We start from the raw sequence: 23,283 nt of genomic DNA on the forward strand, positions 1-23,283 counted from the left end.
TGGATCAAATACCAACAGGGAGTTGAAGCTGGCTCACATCAGTGCAACTGAACCAGTCTGGACCCAGCCAGGATCCAGAAAAGATGCAACATTGTTGATTCCAGAACACTGGCTAAAAAAAGAAACCAAAAACCAAAGTTATTGAAATGTGGGTCAGTTTTAAACATGCCTAAGTATTTTCATTTGTGTCCTTTCAAGGAAGGAAGACAATGACTCTCCAGGAATTAGGGCTTTTTTTTCTGTGTCTGAGCAATTGGAATTTGAATGCCTTCAGTGTCTATATCACTTTGCACATTAATTGTAATCATCTCAAGCATTTGACCAAAAGATAGATATTGCTTTCAGTTGAATGCCTATGTGGGAGTATTCAGTGTTTTCACATCTCTAAAGAATGAATGAACTATCAGGTTCTCAATCTGAAAAAGAAAAAAATCATTGAAGGGAAGTAATGCCTAGATTTCCTTTGAATATTTTTTATTTCAGTAGTTCTTTGCATTTTCCAAAGCAACTGGAAACTATTTCAGAATTCCTCATTCTGACACAATTGTGTTCTACAGTTGGATAAGTTGTATTTTTTCACAAAACAAGAATTATGGGAGAGGTTTTAAGGTTTTAGTGGGCAAGAGGAAAGTGTGAGACTGCTGCTCCATTTTACACTGAACTTTGAAGTGCTCCTATGATAGTTGGGTATTAGTACAATGAAACCTTCTGTGCAAACATAGACACCCTATCCCCTGAAGGATTTAATTATACCCTGTCATTTAGATAGAGAAACAAGATGTTTTTGGTAGCCATTTTGTACCCAGGATCGCTGTACTCTCAACTTTCTTGGGAAATCCCTAGTTGTCTTCTTTGCAAAATCTTTACTTTGTTGTTGTTGTTGTTCCACAGCTGTGTTGCACTACATGGATTAGAATCAGTCTAGAAGCAAAACCTCTACCCTAGGAGGACTTTCAGCACCTTAACTCAACCTGTTATCCTTGCTCAACAACAAAATTCAAAAGACAAACAAAACAAATTTTTCTTCAGACATTTAATTTCAGAAATGTCAAATCTGTCTTTAAGGGATATATTCCATTTCAGAAAGGCCTTATCTGACTTCTTTTTTTTTTTTTTTTTTTTTTTTTTAGCTTTTAGGTAAAGACATAACACAATATAAACCACACGGGCTAGTCCTGTAAAAAGCATCACTAGTTTTTCACTGAAAACTATGAACAAGTCATTTCCCTGTTGGCTTTTAAAATCAGATCAGTGTTTTCTGAAGGAAAACAAATCACCTGGAGATTTTCCAGCCAGTGTTACTGGAAGCAATGTTCCTGCTGCCATGTCCATCTCCTCTGAGGTTGGCAGACTGGTTATTTATCTGCAGGGCTATATGACAGTGAATATGCTCTTATGTAAGTCAGCAGTTCTAGCTATTTTAAAAGCTGCAAAGTTTAATTAACAGACAAAATCCAAAGTGGGCAGAATCTAAGCAGAATATTACTCTATACAGGCAGTGGTGACTGTGGTAAACTTAGCTGTCCTGTCCTGTCCTCACACATTGTGTGTGGGATCACTTGGCCACCTCCAACTAGAGCAGGCATCCGACATCTGTACATCCCTGTGAGATCCTTCTGGAGCTCCCTCTCTGTTGTAACAGAAGATGAGACATGTGTTCTCCATTGCTCAGTGCTGAAGTGTCAACACTCTTCATTAGCTTCAGATCTTAATGTAGAAAACTGGTAGATAACCAGATTGCACTGTAGCAGTTAACTGTCTGGTTCATCTGCCCTCTTGCCAGGGAATACTGCTGCTGACTGCTCTGTTTAAAATGAAGTCTGATTTGTAACTGTAAAATATTCTGTTAAAAGTACATTTTGATCAATATAAATTAAAGTGTTTAAGTAACAGGAAAATAATATTGTGTTTGCATCACAGCTTCAACACAGGAGGAAAAAACTAAAAGATCCCTGGCAGCAGAAATGCTCACTCAGAGGGAGGTATCATACATTTTTGTGGAATCCTACCCTCACTCCTTGTTAATCAGTTCCACGAACACAGTGACATTGTACAGCAATACCAATCCCTGCCTGTGCAGCACCAACGCTGACAGTAGCTTGAGGCCAAGAGCCATAGAGCAGGCAGCTCTTGGGACACCAGCTTATGGACATCACTGGCAATACCTGGGCAAGGGATATGATTGCTGGGTTTATGCCCCAGCAAATCATCACCAACACGAATCTCATGCAATTGAGGAGTGGGAATGCAAAGCATGCTTCTACCACTTTGACCTAAGGCAAAGTACCACATTGATACTGCCCACATGGCCTGCACTGACCTTGTGTGGCCTATGGGGCTGATCAGTCCTCAACTGCTCTAAAACATAAGGACAAGCTATTCTTTCACAGGTTTTTGAGGTTGTAGTGAGCTGAGGGTTGGCCTCTTCTCTCATGATAACTAGTGACAGAACTAGAGGGAATGGCTTCAAGCTGCACCAGGGGAGATTTAGGCTGAATGTTAGGAAATACTGCTTTTCTGAAAGAGTGTTCAGGCACTGGAATGGGCTGCCCAGGGAGGTGGTGGAGTCACCGACCCTGGAGGTGTTCAGGGAATGTTTAGATTTTGTGTTGAGGGACATGGTTTAGTGAGTACTATTGGTGTTGGGTGGATGGTTGGGCTGGATGATCTTGTAGGTCTTTTCCAACCTTGGTGATTCTGTTATTCTGTGATTTGAGCAAATGTGAGTGGGTAAAACTAGCTTGCAAAAGTCTGGAACTCCACAGCCCTGAGAAGTTGTTCTATTTAGAAGTAGGAGCCCAGCAAAAGACTTTTAGGCCCTCAGACTCCAGGACCAGTGCCTAATAGTTATTCCTAGGCACATGCAGCCATGAATGCCTTTTCCAAACCTCAGCCCTTGATTGTTACCTGGTTGCATTTTTTCCATCTGGCCACAATGTATGAAGGCAAAGTTTCTGTTAATGAGGACTGAAATTCCCCTATCTAGAAGGAATTAGCCCTTGGCTTGCCAGTATACCAGTATGTTAGTTTCTGTGTATAAGAGAGACAGTTTCTCTTAGGAATGCTGAAGAAATACGGCACATGCTGCATACAGAGAGCTTCATAAGAAAGATGATGAGAAGAGCAGGAATGCTAATGCTCCAACCTTGTGCTGACAGCTGTGTACCCATGTTTCACTTGTTTGCACAGGACTGTGTAGTCTTTTCCTTGCTCTCTTTGCTAGTCTAATTAATGTCTGTAGGATGGAACCCTCCTCCTAAATCCGCATACAGACTGGATGTATAATCAATTACAGTGCATATTATCCTAACTTTTGTGCAATTACATCTGCACATCATGAGTGAGTATGGAAGGAAGGCACAATCCCTGGCTCTTTGAAGTCCATAATCCAGAACTCTTGTCAGGTTCAGTCTTATGATGAGAGTAATTGTGATGACCTACTTGTAACTGGGATAGAGTCATTCTTGACATTCTTAGTGGCATTGCAGTTTAATGAACTCATTTGCACTTGTTGCTCTACATCTCAAATTGCTTCCTAAAATTTATGTGTGGGAGATATGTCATCCAAAACAAGTGCTCCCTACTCTCCAAATAAATATTCTTCTGTAATTTCCAGAACAATTTAAAGAGAAGTGGAAAGCTACAATGTGCCACTTTGTCCTTCTCCAAATGTTTCTCATTAAAATCCAGATAATCAGGGGAAGAACAAATCTCCACTGTAACTGAACATGCAGAATATGTACATAGGAACTCTTTGTAATAGGCATACATACCTACATACAAATATTCCAGCAATCTCAGCTTTTCTCTACCTTTCATTTGTGTGAGAACACCCTTTCTGGTTTTTTTTTTTTGTTTGTTTGTTTGTTTTTAATTTGTATCTATGCTTTCTCCTTTCTTTACTGAGTTTACTATGTGATTATGAGTCTTATCATTACCTTCATTGCCAAGTCACCAGCTTCTAGGTAATGCTTTGAAAATCTCCCTCAATTCACATATCAAGGCAGCAATGCTACCATCATTGTTTGTATCTTGGTCTTTAATCTAGGTACCTGCCATCATTGCACTTGCTTAGATTCATAGTTGCAGATGTTTTTCAGGGAGATTTGTGGACAAAAGCAATTGTTTCCCAGAGATATGGAAACTGAAAACATTTATTTGAAGTAGTTACCAGCTTGAACAAAGCATTTCCATATCCATTCTAGGTTTAGGCATAGCTGATGGGTTTCCATGAGAATGAACAGAGGGAATGATCTCCAGTGTGTGCATGTCATTGGCAGTAATACAGAACAAGACAGTATAAATCTATTCTTTCTTTGTTCTGAACCCTTTGATTCATGTGACTAGAGCCAAGAAATTACTTTCTTCTAAAACAACATTTTCTTCTTGCTTTCCATGAAAACCTTCAATCCAAGGATCAACTTGAGTGAATCAGAAGAAATCTCTGAGACTTACACTGCTTGATCGTGAAACATTCAACTCACAGGTGGGAGTTCCTTATATCAGAGAACAACAGCTCTTCCCTTGTAATATCAAAACAGGACAGGGAGAAGGCTGAGATCCTCAATGCCTTCTTTACATCTGCCTTTAATAGCCAGATCAGTTATCCTCTGGGCTTTTTATGCTCCGATCTGGAAGTCTGGGACACAGCACAGAATATGCCCCCAGCAATTCCAGTGGAGACAGTCAGAGAGCTCCTCCTCTGTCTGGACTGTCACAAGTCCTTGGGATGGGATGGGCTGCACCCTCGGGTGCTGAGGGAGCTGGTGGGGGTAATTGCCGAGCCCCTCTTGGCAATCTATCAACTCTCCTGGTTAACTGGTGAGGTCCCAGAGGATTGGAGGCTTGCTGATGTGACTCCCATCTTCAAGAAGGGCCGCAGGGAGGATCTGGGGAACTATAGACGTGTCAGCCTTACCTCAGTACCAGGGAAGGTTATGGAGCAAATCATCTTGGATGAGATTGCACAGCATGTACGCAGTGTCCAGGGGATCAGACCCAGCCAGCACGGGTTTGTGAAAGGCAGGTCGTGCTTGACCAACCTCATCTCTTTCTACGACTGGGTGACTAGTCTGATAGATGAGGGAAGGGCTGTTGATGTAGTCTTCCTAGACTTCAGCAAAGCCTTTGACACGGTCCCTCATAGGCTTCTTCTGGGGAAACTGGCTGCCTGTGGTCTGAACAGATATACACTTCTTTGGGTAAGGAACTGGCTACAGGGCCGTGCCCAGTGGGTCGTGGTGAATGGAATTAAGTCCAGCTGGCGACCCATTTCAAGTGGTGTCCCCCAGGGGTCAGTACTGGGGCCGACCTTGTTTAATATCTTTACTGATGACCTGGATGAGGGGATTGAGTGTACCCTCAGCAAGTTTGCAGATGATACCAAGCTGGGAGGTGGTGTTGATCTGCCTGAGGGTAGGGAGGCCCTTCAGAGGGATTTAGACAGGCTGAACCTCTGGGCTGAGGTGAATGGGATGAGGTTCAACAAGGCCAAGTGTCAGGTCCTGCACTTTGGCCATAACAACCCCATGCAGTATTACAGGCATGGGGATGAGTGGCTGGATTAGTGTGAAGAAGAGAAGGACCTGGGGGTGTTGGTTGATGCTCGGCTGAACATGAGCTGACAGTGTGCCCAGGTGGCCAAGAAGGCCAACGGCATCCTGGCCTGCATCAGAAATGGTGTGGGCAGCAGCAGCAGCGAGGTGATCATCCCCTGTACTCAGCTCTGGTGAGGCTGCACCTCGAGTACTGTGTTCAGTTTTGGGCCCCTCACTACAGGAAAGATGTTGAGATCCTGGAGCATGTTCAGAGAAGGGCAACAAAACTGGTGAGGGGCCTGGAGCACAAACCTTATGAGGAGCGGCTGAGGGAGCTGGGATTGTTCAGTCTGTAGAAGAGGAGGCTCAGGGGAGACCTCACTGCACTGTACAACTTCCTGAAGGGAGGTTGTGGTGAAGAGGGGTTTGGCCTCTTCTCCCAGGCAACGAGCAGGACATGGGGCAATGGCCGCAAGTTATATCAGAGGAGGTTCAGGTTGGACATAAGGAAGAACTTCTTCTCTCAGAGAGTGGTCAGGCACTGGAATGGCTGCCCAGGGAGGTGGTGGAGTCACCGTCCCTGGCAGTGCTCAAGACGCGTCTGGATGACGTGCTGCGTGATATGGTTTAGCACTAGTGGTGGCAATGGTGATGAGGAGACGGTTGGACTGGATGATCTTATAGGTCGTTTCCAACCTTGTGATTCTTGTGAAAACCTATCTAAACACAACATAAAAAAAGCCAGCCTTCCTAATCTCACTGTCTCTCAACACAAGCTTTTAACTAGCAGCAGAAATAGTACAGTCAGTACAGTTACATGTAACATACAAACAAAATTGAGAAACCATGGAAATTCTTGTTACTTTGAACTCTGTCTCGAGATAAGAAATGATGTGCATTTCTCAAAATACAATACAATAAAATAAAAATCCAAGAGACCATAGATAGACAGGTGGTCTTGAAATATTTTTAAGAATCCAAGGGACCCTCAGAAGAAGAGAGTTGAGCTGCTGAGAATGAGACCGGCACTGAGATAAGTGTGTGAAAGGTCAACAAAATTTCCTCCAGGCAGGTAGAAATTAACACAGAACAAGAGTTTCAGAAATAGCACAGTTTGTGGTTTACCCTTCATGCCTTTCTCTGACGTTTTCTCACAGTAATAATGTGGCAAATCCCATGCAGACTTTGCTACAAAATATTTTAGAGATGTAAACATATGCTGACGGCACAACACAAGCTTTCCCTGTATGATGCAAGTACTCGTAAGGTTAAGGCCAATGCATACCCTTTGGTATTTTAGTCTTATGAGCTGGTTTTCTCTTCATTAGGTACACATACTATCAATGTCAGAGCTGATGGGAGGTTCATTTTTAGGTTATAGGATTTGTTGTCTTTTCATAAGTACCTCTTGCATTTGAAGTAAATAGCTGAATGCATCAGCAAGTTGAAAGCAAGCAAGTACCTCTAAGAGTTTTACACTGGAAGCACATTGCCAGAGATAAATGTGAGTCAGAGAAGTCGGCTTCTTATCTTCTTATCTAAATCTATTACATTAAGTTCTGTCTACTGTGTATGTTTCTATGTACAAAGCTGGGGATCACACCAGTTTTCTGTAACATGCTCCACTCTGTAAAGATGCAGAGGAAGGCACACATTTATTCAAGCAACTTAAAAAACCCATGTACTCTTGGTCCTCTTCTTCATCTCTTGCCCTTCTTGTTCCCCATCTTTTGCTCATTGTGCATTTCTGTCACAGCAGAGGAAAACTTTTTTGAGCTCAGTCTAAGGGATGGGAAACTCACAAGAGACTGATGATATCGCATTGAATGACTGTATGTTTCCTGAGATGCCTCACTGCTGTCTAGCCCATGGTACCACATAGTAGGTCTTCCTGATGCTAGAGTCCCTCTGGATAGTTGCCCTTTGCAGTCTGGGAGAACTGAATATGGCCAGGGGAAGCATGCAGTGCAGAAGGGTTGTAGGAGATTCACTTTGGGCTGATGCAAGTTACAGGTGTTCCCACAGTGGGGAGCAACACATAGGTCTTGCACTTGTCTCATGCATAGCCAGGAACAAGAACCATAAAGGTTTTGCTACTGCCTACCTGTAAAGAAGCAACTGAATGGAGAAAATTTCCTGTGTGGGGTTGTTAAGGTAGGATCACATCTAATTGCTCCGTGATCTGATGTTTTCTGCACATGTCTCATGGAGAAGACTCAACAAATCCATTCAACATTTGAAGACTATGCCTATGATAATTTCTCTTGCTGATGGTACTTTACTGAACTTTTGAACTGGAGAGATGGAAGAACTTCAGAATATAGGGACAACCAGAGAAGAAAAAGACAACTGACGTAGGAGTTTCTCTAGGACTAGAAGATCTTGCAGGAGTACCAAGGAGAAAAATAAAGGCAAAATCTGTGCAGGAAGACAAGATATCACCAGGAAAAATCTATCACTATTCAGCTATATTGGAGGAGACATAACACTTTGCAGATGGGGAAGGAGCTGGTAGTGAATAAAAAGTTATGGAAATACTGGACATTTTCCCTTTAGAGTCAGATGATTCAGGCTTTACCACCATAGATAAAAGTGAGATTTGCACAGGTAAGATTTACCCTAGTGAGCAAGCTTTTTGTCCTGTACTTCTGATCTCTGACTTGCTAGAAACTGTGTAGAAATGCCCTTTCCACTTCTGAAGGATTCATGGAGAGTTAGTTTATAAGGACATTAAAGGAGCAGCTCCTTCTCTTGCTTTGTGGTAAGCATGGTGCGTAAGGCTAAAGACCTCAAGAGAGAGGTTTCCAAGTAGCTTTAGTTGTGACTTAATAATTTCTATGTTCTTGTATGTCAACATAGAAACTCAATAAGTGGGTGGTATGTACTTTAAGAAAAGAAAAATACTTTTTAAAATGATGCAGAATACTTGCACTTAGGAATCTAGGTAAAACAAGCAGAAATTGTGAAACTTTTCCAAAGTTTAAGGAATTAATGGCAGTAGATGTTGGATTTCTTCAAAAGCGTCCTGGACATGGTCCTGAGCAACCTACTCTGGGTGTCCCTGCTGGAGCAGGAGCATTGGACTAGGTAACTTTCAGAAATCCCTTCCAATCTCAGCCATTCTGTGATTCTGTGATTCCAAAAATCTTGAAGAATCAAGCACTATCTGTCATTTGTTCTGGGAGGAAATTTGATGGTTCAGCTGTTTGATTCTAGGACAAGAAAGGCTGAGAAATTTGTGAGAGCAGCACCAACAAGTGAATAATATAAGACTCTACCTTGCAATGTTTTTAAAAGGTAAATTTCCTGCTTCCCACAGAGCCAGAATGTGTTATGTGTCCAGGGTAAACACAAGAGCAACAGTTACTCATGAGAAAGATTCACCCAGAGCTCTCACACAGACCCTTGCATTGAGCACTGCTTCTACCCTGCAATAGTACAGCTGCTGCACGAGAGGAAACCAATAAAGCATCATCTCAACTATTTAGACACTTTGAGGTTGTACATTGGCCCACTCAGGATTCAGGGACTGGTTTCAGTTCTTGGGAGGAGCAAGTTCATGTGCGTCAGCTGAGCCACAATAACAAATTATGTTTTGTGTTAGCCTGAAGCAAGAGTAAAAGGTGCTAATTTAAGCTTGGGTGGAAAATGTCTGACTTTGCATTTGAAACAACAAGAGTGCATGACCACACTGTGCTTTAGCTGGTGCATGAAAACTTGTCCAGCACAGGAGCTCAGCTATACCTGAAGTCTCTCCTACTGAGCAGATAACCTCATGACAGCAGCAGCCATAAACGTACTATGAGTTACCAGGATGTCGTGCTATTGCTGTTATGTCTCCACATGACAGCTTACACTATACAGCTGAGAAAGCAGAGAAATTGGCTTTTTGGGCCACTGAGGGAAAATGCAATGAAAGTGAGGTTCTCTGCTGGGGCTGGAGCAGAGAGCAGCCAGGGACATTTGCCTCATGGTGCAACATTACAGCATTGCCCTTTTGATGAAAACCTGTCTCTGCCTGCCACAGAGAGATCAGCCTGCATCCCCAGATATCTACAGACAGGCTGCAGAAGTCCCAAATGCCAGCTTATGTCCCCAAGACTTCTCTTCTTTGGGGCTGAAGGGAAAGTCAGAGGGCCTCGATGATCATGGCTCTTACAAAATTCTTTCCTGCTACTCACTGGACATCTACCCCAGGAAGTCCAACTGAACAGAACAGTAGCTATGGTATCCATACAAAAAAGTGATTTTGTGTTTGAGAGCTCCCTCTTGAATTAACATAGTTCTTCCTTCCTTTCATTAAAAGTATTTGTTACTGGTGACTGGTGACTGTACCCCAGGACAATAAAAACTCTGGAAAGCATATCATGTTATCTCAGGATATACTGCAAAATGCAAGAGTAAATACAGGAGGCAAAACAGGTTACAATCCTTTCTTTTCTCTATTCATTGTTTTTATATTTATTCTCTGCTTACTTTTTTTTTTTTTTTTTTTTTTTTTTTCCTAATCCAGGAGCATGAATTTGGCAATATTATCAACTTTATTCCTTTTACGAAGGGCTTTGCAATGTGTTACATACGACATTCAAAATTCACAGAAAAGAAACCCACATACCTGCATTTGGGGGTGCAGGTCTATTCCAGCCAATGCAGGCACTGTGTAGATTCTCTGCTTTTACACATGAAAACAGAGCAGTCCTCTCAAAATAATGTGATTATGCTGCTCAGCTAGAAATAGAAATGCGTAAGTGCCTCAAAGGCTGTCCAGGGATGCCTTAGGCAGGCATCTACCTTTCAAAGGTCCAATAGATATGTTTGTTCTGTGCTAATATCATGTTCATCTCTGAATTGCTCCAGAAGAATGATGATGGATTAAGAATAGAACTGTTTATGACCTTTGACTCTGTTGGGATGGTCATGATATTTAGAGAGGAACACTGCAATTGGAATCATCTTCTTGTTTGTCCCCTCCTGTGTGTGCTGCATTGTCTGGCTAGCAACCTCACTGAGGTACCTCAACACACTGTAGGTTTAGGCCCTGTACAGAGTGAACAGGATGTAATCCTTCTTTCAAAAATCTCAAAGTCTAATAGGGTGGAAAATGTTTAGAAAACAAAAGCAAATTTTCCACTAAACGGGATTTTTTTTCCCACTGATGTATGAAGTTACAAAATCAAGAGCCATCCTGACCCGCTGGGGCTTCTTAACTGCAAAATCACATGTCCTTGGTAGAGCAGGTTATTGCTAGTTTTTATAAAAGGAGGGCTAATGAGTGAGTAATGGTCACTATAACTTTTTTCATTGGACCATTTACTCGATTTTTTAGTTTGTAGTTCAATTCATTTGTGTTTTCATTAATTCCATAGATCAAGGCTTGCACTAGTCACCATTTATTTTGATTTTTACTATTCCTTTTGTCAACTTATCAGTTGTTCATTAATCTTTTTTAATCAAAATCCTTGAATTCATCACACTGCTTTTTTGTACTAAAATTATTCTCACCTAGCAATTGAAATTCTGTTATTCCTCTGGGGAATGGCAAGTTGTGTTACTGTGTCTCTTCAGTGAACACGATGCCTGTCCCTCAGACAAGTGATTTTCCTGAATGGCTTCACTACAGTTTCTTCCTAAATGACGAACTGAAAAGCAAAACTAACTCTTAATAGGATTTCATCTCAAATTCTACTTGCAGTATAAAGCTCAATTAGAACAAAATACATTTATAAAGAGATTTCATAGTTATTAAAACTTCTTGTAACTTGTCATGAAGATTAAGGCTTAAAGTCTGTGGCTGCAAATGAAACAAGTTTCTAACAATAGATTTGAGGTTTTTTTGGTCTCTCTACTTTTAAGAAGCAAAATTAATCTGTACAGACTTGCATACTGCACCTGATCTTGCTTGATTTTCCTCTCAGCTCACTTCTGACCCTGCTCTTGAATTTTCACACTTCACCACTGCAGTTTGATGAAAATTTGAACATCTCTATGATTTTCTTCTGTATTTAGTCTGAACTGTTCTCAGTATCTGATAAAGTTTTACTTTGGGTTTTAAGCTGAGGACTTGCAAATATTACAGTAAAAGACTGACGTGTTAAGCTGACACCTAAATATAACTGTATATGAGGTCTGTCAGAAAGGAAAGAAAAACTGGCAATTCTTTTATTACAGTGCAATGATTATGAGTCTGTGTCAAGAAACAGTGAGCACTAAAACTTCAGCTTTACATTACAGCTCTGTAACCTGAGAAAGCATTTCTGATGAGATACACATTGCAGATAGCCTCTTCTTGTTGTGCCATACAAGGCCTTCCTCAGACTGTAGGAAAAAATACGAACAAGATATTTCTTATGGGTTCTCTAGAACGTTTTGCTTATGGTTTCTGTGTTCATATGTGAGAGAGACTGTTCAAGAAAAAGCAGGTAGCTGCTTTATATGTAACGCAGTAAAAGGAATAGTTCTGTGACCTTTTGTAATTCATATGGGTGCAATTTCCACTGGATGTTTTAGAGCTACATTGAACTTTACAACAATATTAGCAAGCTGTACTTGTGCAGTGTGTCAGTATGTCAGATTACAACATGGAAAAGCACCATGGAACAGATTCACAGATTTGCAGAAACACATAACCACAGTATCGTGGGGGGTTGAAAGAGACATCTGAGAATCATCAAATCTATATATGGATTTGAACACGAAAGTGAGGGAAGTGATCTAGGATAATACGCGTAGCTTCACCAAGGACAACTCCTACCTAGCAGTCTGTGACTCCAACTTAGTGGTCATCTATGATGGCGTAACTCCATCAGTTGACAAGGGAAGGCCACTAATGTCATCTATCTCAATTTCAATAAGGCCTCTGACACTGTCCTTCACAACACCCTACATACTAAATTGAAAAGATGTGGATTTGACAACTGGACTATTTGATGGATGAGGAACTGGTTGTGAGATCATACCCAGAGAGTGGTGGTCAATGGATCAATGTCCAGATGGAAGTCTGTGATGAGTGGTGTCCCTCAAGGGTCAGTACTAGAACTGGTGCTCTTCAGTATTTTCATCAATGACATTGCCAGTGGGAACATGTGTGCACTTAGCAAGTTTGCCAATGGTACCAAGCTGTGTGGTGAAGTTGACACATGTGAGGAAGAACAAGATGCCATCCAGAGAGACCTACACAGGCTTGAGCAGTGGGTCCAGGAGAGTCTTGTGAGGTTGAACAAATCCAAGTGCAAGGCCTTTCACCTGGGCTGAGGCCCACTGTCAATACAAGCTGGGAGATGTAAGGATGGAGCACAGCCCTGCCAAAAACATTCTGGGGGTAATGGTGGGTAGGAAGCTGAGCATGAGCCAGCAATGTGCCCTCACAGCCCAGAATGCCAAATAGATCTTGGGTTGCATCAAAAGAAGCATGGCCAGCATTCTACTCTATGCTTGTGAGAACTTAGAATACCGCATCTACATATGGAGCCCTAAGTATACAAGGGAGACCTAAACCTGTAAGAGTACGTCCTGAGAAGGTCCACAAAAATGATCCATGGGATCCTTCTCTTTGAGGACAGACTGGGAGAGCTGGGGCTGTTCAGTCTGGAGAAGAGCAGCCTCCAGGAAGACCTGAGAGCGGCCTTTGAGTGTTTAAACGGAGGCTGAAAGAAAGAAGGGGGCAGATTCCTTAGCAGAGTCTGTGGTGATAGGACAAGGAAAACTTCAAACTAAAAGAGGGAAGATTTAAATTCAGTATAAGGTAAAGGTTTTTATTATAAGGTTGGTGAGGCACTGGAACAAGTTGTTCAGAGATATGGTGGATGCGCCGTCTCTGGAGACATTCAAGGTCAGGCTGGACCAGGCTCTGTGCAACATGATCTAGCTGTGAGTGTCCCCACTCACTGTAGGGGAGTTGGACTAGATGACTTTAAAGGTTCCTTCCAACTCAAATGATTCTAGGAATCTGAAAAATCATCTTTTGTCTGATATCTGTATCTCATACCATGTTACATGTGCCAGGAGATGTGATGTTTTTACAGTAGAATTTATTAAGTCCTTCCTGTAGGGCTGCTGTAGTTGGTGGGGACCCTTCTCTGCTGCAAGGTATATTCTATCTACCAAAATGCCAGATAAATTTACTTAATCACATGCTGTTGAACAATTGCATGAATTCCAAGGAATGCTTCTCCATTTTAAGAAATTGCTTTTTAATCCAGCAATTTTAAAGAGAGCCTAACATTTAAGTATATAGCAAGAAAAGATTGCTCCAGTTGTGGATTTTGTATTTCAGTTAAAATATTCCTTCCCTGTGGTAGTTACAATGCTCTTTGGATGCTTTTCAGATATTTCCTGCCCATACATACCTTAGGAATCAAATGAGTTTGACAATTGCTTATTTCTTATTATTAAACATGAATTACTACAGATCTCCCTGACACTATTATACATGCGCCAAACATCCCTGCAGGCATTTGCTGTCTGTCACCCCCACACATTCATCTCACTCCATTCAGCACTGTCACTGCCCAGGAAACCCACAGGTCTCCTGTGAGGAGCTGACTACTCACAAAACACTGCCAACTGGATAACAGAGATACAAGAAGGATACTTCTGAATCCTAAGAAATACAGCTTCTCAGAATATTTTCCTATTTACAAGTAGTTCTTTTGCAACTTTATATTTCTAACATTTTTAGAGATGTGAGAGATTCTCATCTGCTTCCCTGGAGTGTTCATGACACTAACACTCGAAATGTGCAAATGTCTTTGGAAAGTGAGTACAAAAGTCAAAGGTGACTGAATATACATGAGTTTTCAAACATGAACAAATTCTTAGACATTGCTCTTTTCCTTTGTGTGGGTTTGTGATGCTGACAGAGGACTCAGTAAACACACTGACCTTTGATAGCTACAGGGGCAGCTCAAACAAGAGTAATGGACATTCAGCTTCCTCATTTTAGAACTTATATGTTCAAGTTTCATTTTCATTTCTGTTTCTTTGGAAATGTGAATATAATTTTAGGTATTTTTATTACAGTGTGTTGGTGTTTTTTCTGAAATACATATTTTTTTTCATTTATTTAGATGTGTGCTTTATTATATACTATTACGTACAATTGCTGACTTGCAAAGAAATACAGAAAAGAAACAATTAAAAAAATTACCAGTTAACAAGATAATTGCATTCCAAACATATTCTGGCTTGATGATGTTGTTTGGAAGATTTTCAAGATTTTATTTCAAAAGCATTTGTGTGTACTAGGTTTTGCTATGCTGTAAGTGTATTTCAGAAGAAGGCAATTTTGTCTGGAAAATTTTGATAAAAATGTTCTGATCTGAAAGTACCTCATAATTTTGCCAGATGGCATGAAGGCGGTCTTTACTAATTTTTACAATTATCCTATGGTTATGGGTTAATTCAGGTTGGTTTCTTCTCACACAAAATTTAATGAAATGTTTGCTCTCCTTGACACTTGGAGAGTTACTGGCATTTGGCAGGCAAGTTCTGTGTTTTAACTATTACTTTTATTGTAACAGCTTCTTACCTCTTATGAGCAGACAGCGAAGTACACGTGCACTCTGTAGGTGGGGAAGGAGTAACTTGGCAAGGTGTAGTTGCATTTTCAGCTCACACTGTAAAACTGAACAAGACAGCAGCTTTTGGATGACAATGCAAATCGTTTACATGAGAGTGCATTTTAATCACATGGCATCAGTGAATTCCAGTGAAACAAAAAATTGCTAAAATTAATTTTTTAATGAATTTGAGGGTTTAATTTCTCCTTCCAATAGTTTAATCACCGTTGCACTTGAAATTAATTCACAAGTAATTTTTGTATACCAGCTTTATTATTCACTTCTAAGTTTTTGCTGTAACTATTGCATACCACTAAAACAATCTTTTAAAAAGTTTTCATATTAAAAAGCTGGAGAAGCTCTTCTGAATGCTTACTGGATTCTGTTGCTTTGTAACTCAGAACTATAGAACAAGATTTTGATTGCACAGATTGTAGGTATACGCTACTAATTTATTAGTAATTTATTAGTAGACTACTGATCTTCACACGGGGTGAAAAATCTGGGTAGTCCTTAGGGAAAAGGTCAGGCAAAAAGTGATGTTAGAACTGCTAAAATGATGGTGACAAATTGCAAGAGCATCTCACAGCAGGAAAGAGCATGGTATCTTCTACACACAAGTCCTCTCTTCAGCAATGATCATAAACCTACATCAGTAGCAGGTTCCTGCAGGATACCTTGTCGTTCTCCTGGATAGAGCAAGTCTATTTTTGTGGGTCCCTGGCTGGCATTCATATGGATGTTAACTAATATTTTCCTCACTACAGAAATCCTAGGTATCTCAGTGGCCAGAGATGCCACCAGAGTGAGGTGAAAAAACTGAAAAGACCAGGAAGAACTAAAACAGATAGACATCTGCAAAAACAGCACTGCTCCTAAGAACATATTCTGTAAAAATTAGTGAACAGGTCAGAAACGATCCCATCTTAATCCACAGCATAGCTCTCTCTTCTCTGGAAGTACTTGGTAAGTATAATGTCTGCTCTGAGATGAGGGAACAAAAATGGACTCTTATTCTCAAAAGTCTCTAACACCATCAACAAGAGATCATCTCCAGGCTCAAATAGTGGAGGGTTTTTGCAAGTAAAAATTTTGAATATATGAGAGAAACATAAGGCTTTAGGCAAGATTTCAGAAAAAATAGTCCATTCATAGGAATATAAAGCTATAAATGGAACAATGGTTTTCTGCTATCACAGTTGCTTAATTACAAAATGCTCAAGTGCAATAAAGAACACAATTCGAATGTTAGCTCACACAGTGCAAAGAATCTAAGATGATGCTATATTTGCAAACAGGACATTAGGTAGATTAGCACAACACAGAGCAATTCAATTAGAGACAGAGTGACCTTTTACTGCTTATACCAGAAAGCTTCAGAAGGAACCTTGAGTATAATGAATATTTAGCTATCTCCATTTCATTGCTGTTTTCTAGCATTACCTAAATGAATGTACCTTTTCTGTACTGCAGATGAATTTGGAAGTCTGTAGCATTTCGTCAGGGAGATTTCCCTTTTTCAACTCAATGTTCTGAGTATTGTCTATGAAGTCATATATATGTTCTCAGTAATATAGAAGTAGTTTCATTTTAACCATCAAGATATTGATTTGACCCTTGGAAAACAACTAGTGTGTCATTAAAATAACATTTGCCACTTTGCAGTAATTGCAGTAATGTGGTATCTCCTCTGGTGCACCAGCAAACAGAATTCTCCACTTCCTGCAGTGAAAGTTGTGCATTAAGTGGTGTCTGCTGCAGGTAACAGCAGTATTGGACATACTACCTCAACTTTCTATTTTTAAAATCAGAGTTACAACTTAGGCTGAGATGTAGATTCTACTAGAAAAAAAAAGGTAAAGTCATTAAAAAATCTACAGAGTTCATCCAAGAAAATAACTATCATTTATACTTCAAAACTAATGAGTATCATGTGATCAGGATATCAGTTTTATTTCTGTTCTTTGTGATAAAGTGCAGTGACCCCTTCACATCATGCTGGGAAATTGGCTCAGTAATGACTCAGAAAATGCCACCTGCACTTCTCAACCAGCAGCTGAATTTTACAAGTCCTTTAATTGGAATAACAGCTCCAGCTATGCTTTCTTTTTTTAACAAAGGTTATTGTTCTTACATTTGAATACCTTGTACTTGCTTTTTTTTTTAAATGTAATGATTGGCATACACCGTGTGGTTCTGAATAATAACCTCCAATATAACAAATAGCCAAGTGTACAGAGTCAGGAAACAATTTATTAAGGGCAGGGTCTGGCTTTAGCTGACATGGGAGAAAAGCACCTCACCATGCAGTGCTGGAGAGTCTTCAGGTACAGATGCTGGACTTTAGAGCAGCTCTCATTGTCGCGAATGAAAAGGTAAGAAATTAGATGGGAAATGCAATTACAGAAAAGTCAGGATCGGGGTCATGAAGCAGCCTTGGTGAGGGTCTGTGGTTCACATAGTCACGTAGGCTTCTGAGAGGTTAATCAAGTGCTGGAAAGTGAGTTAGCTCAAGAGCATTGCTACTGAGCCACTGCAGCTGCACCAGGAGGTGCAGAGAGGGCTAATGAATGCCCCAAGGTCCAGTCAGGAGGGTGGCAGGAATGCAGTTGAATCATGGGGAAACTGTGGTATCACTGGGTGGACTCAGACAGTGAAAGGAAAAGTCTTAGTTCTCCTGGAAATCCCCAGATGAATACAGTGCAGGGAGGGTGGTAATATTTCTACTAGCTCTTCAGGAGAAGGACACCATATATGTACATAGTCTTGGGACACAATTAAAGGAATATTTTCATCTTATTCCTTATGCAGGAATGTTCAAAGCAGGAATGGCTAAGGTATTTTTCCAGTTATGGTATTGCTTGCTTTTGAGAGACTGGAATCTCCAGATTTTCCAAGGGTGGAGGATATTAAAGAAGGCATGTCTGCATGAATTGCTCTGGAACTAGCCCTACCCTTATGACTTAGCCCACCCAGTGTTCAAGCTAATTTGCACTTCATCATCTTTTTCTTGTGGGCCAACTAGTTTATCCCAAGTGAAAACTCAAAAGTGGCTGATGAGAAAGACTTCACTCCCCAAACTGTCCACACATCCAGTGTGGGTGTGGGCTGTGCAAAGCTTCACCATTCTGTCCAACAATCTTTCAGTTTTATCTCTAGGAGTCTCGTGCTCCTCCACATTCAGTATGTTCATGACACAATGCTGCCTTCCTGAGATAAAACTGTCAGGCTTGTGGGTTGTCATGCCTCTCTTGCTAAATAATCTGTTTTACAGAATCACAGAATCACCCGGGTTGGAAGGGACCTCAAGGATCATGTAGTTCCAACCCCCCTGCCTAGCAGGGCCACCAAACATACACATTCAGATCAGGTTGCCCAGGACCCCGTCCAACCTGGCCTTGAACACGTCCAAGGACGGGGCATCCACAACCTCCCTGGGCAGCCCGTTCCAGGGCCTAACCACTCTCCTTGTAAAGAAGAGTCCCCTAACATCCAACCTAAATCTTCCCTCCCTCAACTTGGATCCATTTCCCCTAGTCCTGCTGTTGTCAGCCCTTTTGAAGAGTTTACTCCCCTCCTGGGTGTAGGTTCCCTTCAGGTATTGATAGGCTGCAATGAGGTCACCCCGCAGCCTTCTCTTCTCCAGGCTGAACAAGCCCAACTCCCTCAGCCTGTCCTCATAGGGGAGGTGCTCCAGCCCCATGATCATCTTAGTCGCCCTCCTCTGGACCCTTTCCAAGATCTCCATGTCTTTCTTGTACTGAGGGCTCCACACCTGGACACAGTACTCCAGATGGGGCCTCACAAGAGCCGAGTAGAGAGGGACAATCGCCTCCCTGTCCCTGCTGACCACCCCTCTCCTGATGGAGCCCAAGATCCCATTTGCCTTTCGAGCTGCCAGAGCGCACTGCTGGCTCATGTTCAGTCTCTCGTCCATCAGGACCCCCAGGTCCTTCTCTGCCCAGCTGCTCTCAAGGACCACTCCTCCCAGCCTGTACGGGTGCCTGGGGTTCTTCCGGCCCAAATGCAAAACCTTGCACTTTGCCGTGTTGAACCTCATTAGGTTCACCCGAGCCCAGCCCTCCAGCCTGTCGAGGTCCCTCTGAATGGCATCCCTTCCTTCCACCGTATCAACCGCACCACTCAGCTTGGTGTCGTCAGCAAACTTGCTGAGGGTGCACTCAATTCCCTCATCGATGTCATTAATAAAGATGTTAAAGAGCACCAGTCCCAAGACAGACCCTTGGGGGACACCACTTGTTACCGGCCTCCACCTGGACATAGAGCCATTGACCACCACCCTCTGTCTGCGGCCTTTCAACCAATTGCTTATCCATCGGGTCATCCACCCATCAAATCCACTTCCCTCCAATTTGGAGATGAGGATGTGGTGGGGGACCATGTCAAAGGCCTTGCTCAGGTCCAGGTAAATGACATCGGTCGCCTTCCCTTCGTCCACCAATGCCGTCACTCCATCATAGAAGGCCACAAGATTAGTTAGGCATGACCTTCCTTTGGTGAAGCCGTGCTGTCTGTCTCGGATCACATGCTCATTCTTTATGTGATCGAGCATGTTGTCCAGGAGGATCTGTTCCATGATCTTCCCAGGCACGGAGGTGAGACTCACCGGCCTGTAGTTCCCCGGGTCCTCCCTGCTCCCTTTCTTGTATATGGGAGTGACGTGACCCTTCCTCCAGTCATCCGGGACCTCACCTGACAGCCACGACTTGTCAAATGTGATGGAGAGCGGCTCGGCAACCACCTCAGCCAGCTCCTTCAGGACCCTGGGATGCACGCCATCCGGCCCCATAGCCTTGTATTCATTCAGTCTAAGGAGGCACTCTCAGACTTGCTCTGCCCTTACAGTGGGGAGGGATTTACCTCCTTGGTCCCCACATAGAGGTTTGGGGATGCAGGGTTCAGGGACATGAAAAAGACTAGAATCCTGGCCACCAGTGAAGGCCGAGGTGAAGAACTCATTCAGCACCTCAGCTTTCTCTTCATCTGTTGAAGCCAGTTCTCCTTTTAAATTTACCAAAGTAGGTACGCCCGTTTTGGCCTGTCTCTTCTGGCCAATGTACCTGTAGAAGGTTTTCTTATTGTTTTTCACGTCCCTTGCCAAGTTCAGTTCTGCCTGCGCCTTGCCTTCCCTGATCCCACGTCTGCAAGTCCGGACGGCATTCCTGTTTTCTCTTGGTTCAATATGCTAAGAACAGCTAGCACTACTGCAATGGCACAGAAGGATGGATTGAAAATGAAGAGGCTAAAGACATTCCAGACCCAGATTCCACTCTTCTGGTGGCTCTCACCAGACAATGTGGCAGCTCACTGCAGTATGGAAGTGCTGCAGTGAGCTACGCCATACTGCTTGTCCAAAGTTGAATACCAAAAATTCTGGTGCAACTCCACATAAATGTGCAAGCAGCTTTCTTTCTTTGTTGAGAAGGTCTTCATTGGTTCACCTCTCCTACAGTAAGTTCAGTGTTCCTCTGGTCTGGGACTAGGCCTGTGTCTTCAGCTCAGTAGACCTAGGAGTCCAGATATCTCTTTGTCCTCAACATTTAAAGCAAAAGACTGGGAATTGAGGAAACAGTCCAGTTACCTCACCACTGGATCTTCATTTTCCCACAGCCCCACCAAGAGAGTGCTCCAGAGGGAGAGCAAAACTTTTCGAGCATGTGGGAGCTCAGGCTGGGTAAGTCAGGCTCAGTTTGTTGCTAGAGCAGAGTTACAAGCAGCAACCAGACAGAGCTGTCTTTTATGGCCAACTGATTGGAGCATGGAAATGAAGGTGATCAGTGAAAACGGAAGAAAAAAAAGAAGAAAAAAAAGCAGAACTGTGTTTCTTTGATATAGTCTATCAAATGTGGACTATGTGAGCAATTAGCCTCTGCAGAGTGGCATTGCAAATAACTAATATCTACAAATATTTTCAGTTCTTAAACCAATGTCCTAACTAATTCTGACATCTCCAAAAGGGAGGTGTTGATGTGTGATGATGTGAAACCCAAGGGACTCTAAGCTTCAAACCAGGCACCACAGAGGTGGCTGGCTATATAGCCTTCTAAATTTTGCATCGGAGGCTAGCTAATTCATACAACAATGACAGACTCTAGTCTCCATAACCTTAAACCTCCTTCATGTGAGGAAAGGACTGTCATAGGTTGCAGTCACAGAACAGAGTATTTAGCATATCAAAAGGTGCTGGGAAAAAACTAAAAGCAGGACTGATCTAGGAGCCAGAATTGCCCCTTCTCAGGTGGTGACTCTCATCCAGGACTGTCCTATCCCAGCGGGGGACTACCAAGGTGAAGTCATCCCAATGAAGGTCTTCCACCATCATGTGCCAAGAAGTGCAGGTACAGATGAGATGACAATAGGCTGGTGACCAATTCAACAGGGAGTATAGAGCCATTTTTTTAAGTGCTCTGTCATAGTTCTGTGCAGAGTGTGGTAACAATAATGAGGAGTTGGTGCTTCAGGGACATGAAGATGACTAAATACAAGGGGTTCTGGGATTGAGACTAAGTCAAGGTTTGTTTTAAGTACTGCTGCAGCCAGTCAGCTCTGGTCTTGAGGAGTGGCATGAGTCACTCCTCAACAGCTGATCAGAGGCCACAAGCTCCCTTTATGAATCCCTAAAGGCTCTACAGATCTACCCAAAATGTGTCCATAAGCATCAGAACTCAACTGTCAGGAACAGCTATTACTATCAACTTATTATTTGAGAAGACCAGTTCTTTTGAATCTGATTTTCCAGTTCTAAATCTGTGCTTTTCTTTTTGCTGGCAGGTAGACATCCAAATGATAGTGCTGCCCAGGGAGAAACTTATGACTCAGTCTTCCTGGAATTTATAAAATTTACATCTTCCTACTTATTCCACATTGCAGCTTTTTGTCACGTTTATTCTTAGCATCCTGAATACAAAATGTACATGGAGAAAAGGGAGAGAGGCTGGTTGTCACATTACCTCCTTTCACCTGCTAGTGAGTACTTCCTCAAAAAGGATTAAGAAAAAGCCATTCTTACAGTTGGAAAACCCTATGGCGTGGTTTGGAGCACCCATCACAGTCAAGATCTTGTAGCTGGTTAGATTAGCTGCAGCCCAAATACTGTCACTCTGGACGTTCTGAAAAAAAGGCTTTTCCACTGAAATCTTTTACTGCCTCCTTGCAAAATGAGAATGACACATTTTCTCCACTAGTTATTTGAATGAATAGTCTACTAAGATCAGGACAGTGTCCATGAAACAATAAATCATCTATTTTTCTCAAAAACTAGTCTAAAACCCCTCTCTGCCAACTTTAATATAGATCAACATTAGATCAATACTGTAAAACAATTCCTCTCAATTCATGTTTCTGTATTAAATATGGGTCCAGCCTGTTCCCATTTTGCAACAAAAAATCTAAACTAAGGCTGCTTTAAATAGCATCTATTTGATTTATGTAGGTCTAAACTGCCTATAAATTTTAAGGGAAAGGCCACGTAGCATTGCTATAGGCAAGAAGAGAGGGAGAGGAGGTAGGGGGTAGCTTAAAAAGGGTCTGCAGATTTACTGTACTAAAAGTACTTGGAACTGTTCTTTGACTTTCCCAGTTTTGACTTTCTGGGATAGCTGGAGCAGAAGGGGAAGATTCAGGAATGTTTAGTGGTTTGAGAATGAAGGAAGTGGTTTGAGAATGAATCTTTATGAAGTAATTTCCTTATTTCACCTTTTATTAATAATTGATGCTACATAGGTACTACTAAAAGCAAAGAGCAAAAGGAAAAGAAAACAAAACAAAAACCCAAGAAAAACAAAACCAAAACCCCCCAAAACAAAAAGCTTTGAACAAACCATTCTAAAATCCTGTAATTCCCACCTATTCCTACTGAGCTCCTTATACACTTTGGAATCTCACTGTTAGCTCTTCACTCAGCATGGTCTTCCTTGTCTCCAGGGCTTTTTAGCCTGTCTTTCTGATGAGAAATAAATATGAATTTATTGGAGAAGAGATGGACATTTAACTATTCCTTAGCACAGAGCATTGTTCAGCCACTGGGATCTTGATCTAGAAACAGGACCTGCAGCTCTCACCCCACTGGCAGTGACATGAAGGATGAGCACCGCTGCACGTCTGCGATGCTGCAAGAACTCAAAGCAGGTAGTATCATAGTGAAATCAGCCTCTCCCAATAGCTCCATA

The sequence above is a fragment of the Tympanuchus pallidicinctus genome, unplaced genomic scaffold (assembly GCF_026119805.1).
Source record: "Tympanuchus pallidicinctus isolate F22 unplaced genomic scaffold, pur_lepc_1.0 scaffold9, whole genome shotgun sequence".
Classification (NCBI taxonomy): Eukaryota; Metazoa; Chordata; class Aves; order Galliformes; family Phasianidae; genus Tympanuchus; species Tympanuchus pallidicinctus.